General features: G+C 38.6%; 1 non-coding gene across 1 annotated transcript; it reads left to right on the forward strand.

The window, feature by feature from the left end:
• The first annotated feature begins 4,391 nt into the window (after positions 1 to 4,391).
• Positions 4,392 to 4,499, forward strand: LOC148564362 (small nucleolar RNA R71). The gene has a single exon (XR_015884305.1). It is a non-coding gene; the product is annotated as a small nucleolar RNA R71 (small nucleolar RNA).
• Positions 4,500 to 6,498: the final 1,999 nt, after the last annotated feature.

Below are 6,498 nucleotides of genomic sequence, written 5' to 3' on the forward strand. Positions count from 1 at the left end.
TTTCAATTCCAAATTCTGGGCTTTGCATCACGGACGTTGGAGGCAACGTTTGAGGCAACGTTAGACCTCCAACGTTCACTTTGTGACGCGTACGCGTGACCCACGTGTGCACGTGACTCGTGCTTGCGCACGGATAAAAAAATTCTGCTTTTTCATGCGTACGCGTCATAGACGTGTATGCGTCGCTCAAAATACATTTAGCTCCAGAATTGAACTTTTCATCACCACGTTGGGGGTAACGTTGGATGTCCAATGCTCCCTCCAACATGAGCATCAGCCAATTGTGCAGAGACTTGCTCTGTCTCTCTTCCAACGTTGCTTCTTCTTCATCTTCTCCAGGCTCCTTCTTCAACCTTCCTTCATGCTTTCTTTTACGTATCATCAACCAACACATGCATCAAAGCCTTGCTAAAATCATGAGAATTTTCATCATTCTTAGCATACAAGTAATTATAGCATAATTCTCATGAAATTGCATCAAATCAATCATGACTGAATGAATCTAGGAAAACATGTATTTCTAACCCAATTGCTTACTTATAGCTCAAGAAATTACATAAAACTTATTAAAAACAAAGAAAATGGCTAGTTAAACTAGCCTAAGATGCCCTGGCATCACAACACCAAACTTAAATCTTGCTTGTCCTTAAGCAAGTACTGAATTATTAAGAAAAAAGAATGAAATAGAAGGGGATGTTCATATCAGTAAGTCATTATTATTGGTTAATGGAGTTTTATGCAAAAAATACAGTAACTCACTTCTTTTTGATCTTTAGGCATAGAATGTCTCCTTCAAGCATCAATTAACATACTGCTATGACCTATTATAATTCACTCATCCTTGGTAATTGGTTTTCTTTATTTTCTTTTCCTGTAAGCTTTAGCTCAGTGTCATGTGTTGTAGCAATTTCTTTGTACTCAACACATATTCACCATAGACAGTTGGCTCACAATTCTTCTCAGAATATTGATGCCCAGCACCTCCTTGGGTTACTAAATATCTTGTAACTAGGTTGCTCTTGATAATGGACTTTCGGTTGATAATTCCGAGTTAGTTAACCCAAGTTACCAAGTGTTAAAGCACTCCATAGAACCTAATCATCCAAGCAGATCCTAGTACAAAGACACCACAGGCATATGTCCTAAGGTCCAAGCTATTGGTGTCTAGCCTTATTATTTGCTTTCTTCTATTTTTGTTGCCACTTTTGGCTTTTCTTTTTTTCTTTTTGTTTGTTTCGCTTTCATCCAAGTACTTTTATTTACTAAGATTCATAGACAGCATGCTAGTTTATACTAAAAGGGAACAATCTATCCTTTTATTCATTATAAGTGAGCTACTACACAATCAAACATACATACCACCACTTACTGTTATTTCACTTCTTGCTAAAAAGGAACTATTCCACCTCTTGTTCAAACATTTCTTTTATTGAAACTGAAAAGACTCAGGGGACAAGACAAGCATTCAAACAAGTGAAAGTGAAAGCACACACACCTAGGCTAGCATACTTATTGCAAAATTAAACACACAGAATGCAAAATGACTTAAACTGAAAGTTGACTATTAACATGGGCATATTCAGACTTCCAAATTAAACATTCCAAAGTAGAAATGGTTAAGTGACAATACAACCTCTTGAAGCCTAGTTGCTTTCTCTCTGTCATCACCATCTTTTCCTTTTGTGTCCTTCTTTTTCTTCATAGCTGATGGTGTATATTCTTTTCAAGAGATTGATTGAATTCCTACAAAGTTATTGGAAGTTGCTTGTTTCCCAAGCACTTGAGAGTTTGTTAGCATGCATGTATGTTTGTAGGCTTTTGAACTTAAATTGGTGTGTGAAAACCAAACTTAGTTTCTTGCCTTATGCAGCAAATTGAGTCTATGCAACAAACCTCAAGTACTTTTATTCAGGAAAGTAGACTATGAACCAGAAATCACTATGAACTAGATAGCAACTGAAAACTAGAAAACACACTTTTGAGTCATTTCTCTAATTGTTTAGAGCTGTCAACTAGTTATGCTGAGGGTGCAATGTGTTCTCAATGAAATCCATGATGGAACACCAAACTTAGGTTTACATATTCACCCTTAAAATTCTTTGGTGTGCAACACCAAACTTAGCTCCATGCAATGCAGAGAAACCTTCTTGACTCTCTTATTGACAAGCTATGAAAATAGAATTACCTTTGGTTGGGTTGCCTCCCAACAAGCGCTCTTTTAACGTCACTAGCTTGACGGTTGGTTTACTATTAGGGCGAATTATAATGCTTGATATCCTCTCCTCTCATTGTGAAACTGTCCCCTTTTGATTCCTTCATAATTTCCAAATGCTCCAGGGAAAGGCTTTTCTGATTATGAACACTTGAGGTAACTGGGATGGAATGGTTGGAAGATGGGGTGGGATTTGTGGATGGTGAATTGATATCACCTTGTCTCCAAGAGAAAACCCTTCTGTAGGAACCTTCTTGTTTCTCCATCCCCTTGGCAATTTCTTCACAACTCTTTTCTCTTCTTCCATTAGTACTCCATTGACTCTTGTGTTAGGGAGATCCTTGTTAGCTGCTCTTCTTGATTCTTGTGGTTTCAGCTCTTCCTTAAATTCTCTTGGTTGATGTATCTCTTGAAATTCTTGCTTATTTACTAAGGATTGTTTCAAGGGTTCAGTTGCTGAATCACTGTTGCTTTCGTTTGTGAACATGTTGCTGTGATCATCCTTTGGCTCTTTAGGTTCTGATTCAGACTCAAATTTACATTTGACAGCATGGAAGGTGAGATGTTCATCATGTATTCTCATGATTAACTCTCCTTGTTCCACATCAATCAGTGCTCTAGCAGTGGTTAGAAATGGTCTCCTTAGAATAATGGGATATGGAGGTAACTTTCCTCCATCTCCAGAACAACAAAGTCTGTAGGGAGGAAGTAGTTTTCCACTTTCACCAACACATTTTCAACTACTCCTTCAGCCTGCTTCTGAGTTTTATCAGCCAATTGTATGATTACATCCGTGGATCTCAGCCCATTTATTTGAAACTTCTTCATAAGAGATAGAGGTATCACGTTTATGCTAGCTCCTAGATCACAAAACCCTCTGTCAATTTTTATTTCTCCTATGGCACAAGGAATATGAAAGCTCCCTGGATCTTTTTTCTTCAGGAGTACATCCTTCTTGATAAGGGCACTACATTCCTTGTTCATTGTCACTGGTTGTCCCCTTTTTAAGGTTCTTTTCTTGTTCAGCAGCTCTTTCATGCATTTGATGTAGGGTGGGCATCTGTTGGAGAGTTTTGATAAAGGGAATATTGACGCTGAGAGATGCAAACAGATCTAGGAATCTTGAATATGACTTTTCTTTCTCACCTCCCATGAGTCTTTGAGGAAATGGTGCCATTGGCATATATGGTTTCGGAATTTCCCCCCTGGTTGATTCTTTCCTTTGTACACATCCCGTTTCTTGTTCCTTTTTCTCCAATTTACTCTGGGAACTTCCTTGGCTGTGTTCTATTGGCTTACTAGTATCTTCTTCCAGAATTTCTTCATTTGCAAGAGTAACTGCCTTACACTCTTCCCATCTCACCTTTTTCATTTTCCCTCTCAGATTTTTCTCAGTGTCACTTGGAAAACTATCAGTGAACTTCAGAATCTGCTGTGAAAGATGTCCTACATGAGATTCGAGATTCTTAATAACCTCTCCTTGGATTTTTATACTCCCTCTCACTTGTTCCTTGAATTTCTTTATGTCTTCAAATTTCTTGTCAAGGATTGCAAGCATAGCTTCCATCCTGGCCATTCTGTCATCCTCATGTGGTGATGGTTGGTTGAAATTGGGGTATTGAGAGTGGTTGTTGTGGCTTTGATATGGTCTTTGGTTGGAATTTTGGTGAGTGGAGTTGTTATACTAGGTTGGATTGTGTGGTATATGATCTTGGCTTTGGCTTTGTTGATTTTCCCACCCAAAGTTTGGGTAGTTTCTCCAACCAGAGTTATAAGTTTTAGAGTATAGGTCATTAGCTTGCCTAGATGAGTTTCCAAGGTAATTAGCTTTCTCCCAATTAACTCCTTCTTCTGTTTCCAACTCTCCTTGAGGTGATGGTTGAGTGTGGATAGCTGCTGCTTGATTCTTCTCCATTTGCTTGGTCAATTCAGCCAGTTGGTTGGTGATCATCTTGTTCTGGGGCAGAATTGCATTCATTTGGTTCAATTCCAAGACTCCCCTATTGTGACTCCTATCTGTGGCATAAAAATACTCATTGTCAGCCACTGTCTCTATCACATCAATGGCTTCTTCAATGGTCTTCTTCTTGTTAAGGGAACCTCCAGATGAGTGGTCTACAGCTTTTTTTGATTCACAATTCAGCTTTTCATAGAAGATATGAAGTTGCACCCACTCATTAAACATATCAGGGGGGCATTTCCTTGTCAAATCCTTGAAACTCTCCCAGGCTTCATAAATAGTCTCACCATCTTGCTGTCTGAATGTTTGCACTTCCATTCTCAGCCTGTTGACTTTTTGTGGAGGGTAGAACCTTATTAAGAATCTATTCACCACATCCTCCCAGGTTGTCAATCTTTTCTTGGGAAATGATTCCAGCCATTTTGATGCTTTGTCCCTCAAAGAAAATGGAAATAGTAGCAATCTATAGGTGTCAAGGTGAGCACAATTAGATTTAACTGTGTCACATATCCTTTGAAATTTAGTGAGGTGCTCATTAGGGTCATCTTGGGCACTCCCTGATAAACCCGATTTTGTGGTTTATCGTGTGCTTATTTTGGAAGATTTTATCAATATTTCTCACACTTATTCGCAAGAAATGCATGGTTTTGTGTTCACTTCCCAATATTGCTCCATGATGGAAAACATGCTTATTTTGCCTTAAAATTGCCATATTTTAATCTTCTTCTATTGCCATTTGATGCCGTGATGTATTTGTTGAGTAATTTCAGGAATTATAGGGTAGGAATGACTTAGAAGAGAGGGAGAAAGCATGTACAAAGAGGGAGGAACATGAAGAATTGAAATCTTGGGAAAAGCAACATCGGCGCACCCACGCACTCCACGCGGACGCATCGATGGGATTGGCTGGAAGCGGCGCGCAAGGATGGACGCATCCGCGCGGATCAGAAGATTCCTATCGATGCGCACGCGCACTTGGCACGCACGCGTGGATCGCAAAAGTAATCGACGCGCACGCAAGCATGGCGTGCACAGGTGGGAAGCTGCATGTGACCTCATTAAAGGAAATCGTGCCTGGCAATTTCTGAGGCTCATCAGACCCAATTTCAAGCTCTTTCTGCATGCAAAAGACCCAAGGATGCTAGGGGAAAAGGGGGGATCAATCATTTTTACACTAAGACATAATTTTAGCTAGTTTTTGGTTCTTTGGTTATTCTAGAGAGAGAAACCCTTGTTCCTCTCTAGATCTAGTTTTAATTTGATCTTCCCTTGTTGATTTATGAATTGGATCTTGTTAATTACTAGTTTTAATTGTTCAATTTGAATTCCTTGTTACAATTTTGCTTATATCTAGTGATAGTTTTATGAATTCTTGTCAATTGTCATTTTATACCCATTTCATGAATGTTGTGAATCTTGACTTGTTGATGTTACATTGATGATTTCTATGTTTAATCTTGTTGTTTGGATGATTTTATGTTGATAATTGTTAGTGGGTACTTGTAGATTTCAATTTAATTGCTATTTTGAACATGTCTTTTGTTAATGCTTACCAAGTGTTCGATGAATTGTTTACTTTGATTATGGAGTAGTCTTCTTTACTCTTGGCCTAGGTCAAGGCAATTGGGTAAATTTGAGTCATTGGGTCTAATAGATTTGATGCTTTGGGAGCCCTTGGTGGTCAATTTGATACTCATTGATTCCAACCCACTACTAATACAATTAGTAGGTAGGTTGGGACTTATGGGTTGATGTGATCAAAGCCATTTGACGTACTTCAAGTCTAGGAGTAGATATCACATACTTAAGACTTTGAGGGTAGACTTAATGAGCTTGGTTCCTCATAATTGTCAAGATACGGTTGTTAGACAAGGATCGTGACCCCAATTCCCATGCCTAGCCAAGAGTTGCTTTTATTATTCATATTTGAAAACCAATTTTCCCAAATTATTTGCTTTAGTTACAGTTACTTGCTTGGTTTATAATAGAATTAAGTGAAATGTTGCTTGTTCATTGGAATTGCTCATGTTTTGCTTAGATAGTTGAATTAGTTTGTTGCAATTTAAGATTACTTGCTTGTTAAGATTCCCATTTATTTTCATGCTCATAACTCACAACCCCGGATTTCTAACCAATGTTGAAGCACATGTTTGCCCATTCCTTGTGAGACGACTCGAGGTTTGAATACTTCGATTATTTCTATTGGGGTTGAACTTGTGACAACCAAATCCCTCTCTAAATTTGACCCCCGAGGATTGTTGTTGGTAGAGCTATACTTGCAACGTGGTTTTATTGGAGAAAATCTTTACCAATACACCCTTGGGAG

This window comes from Arachis ipaensis, chromosome B5 (genome assembly GCF_059453495.1).
Source record: "Arachis ipaensis isolate K30076 ecotype BB chromosome B5, ASM5945349v1, whole genome shotgun sequence".
Lineage (NCBI taxonomy): Eukaryota > Viridiplantae > Streptophyta > Magnoliopsida > Fabales > Fabaceae > Arachis > Arachis ipaensis.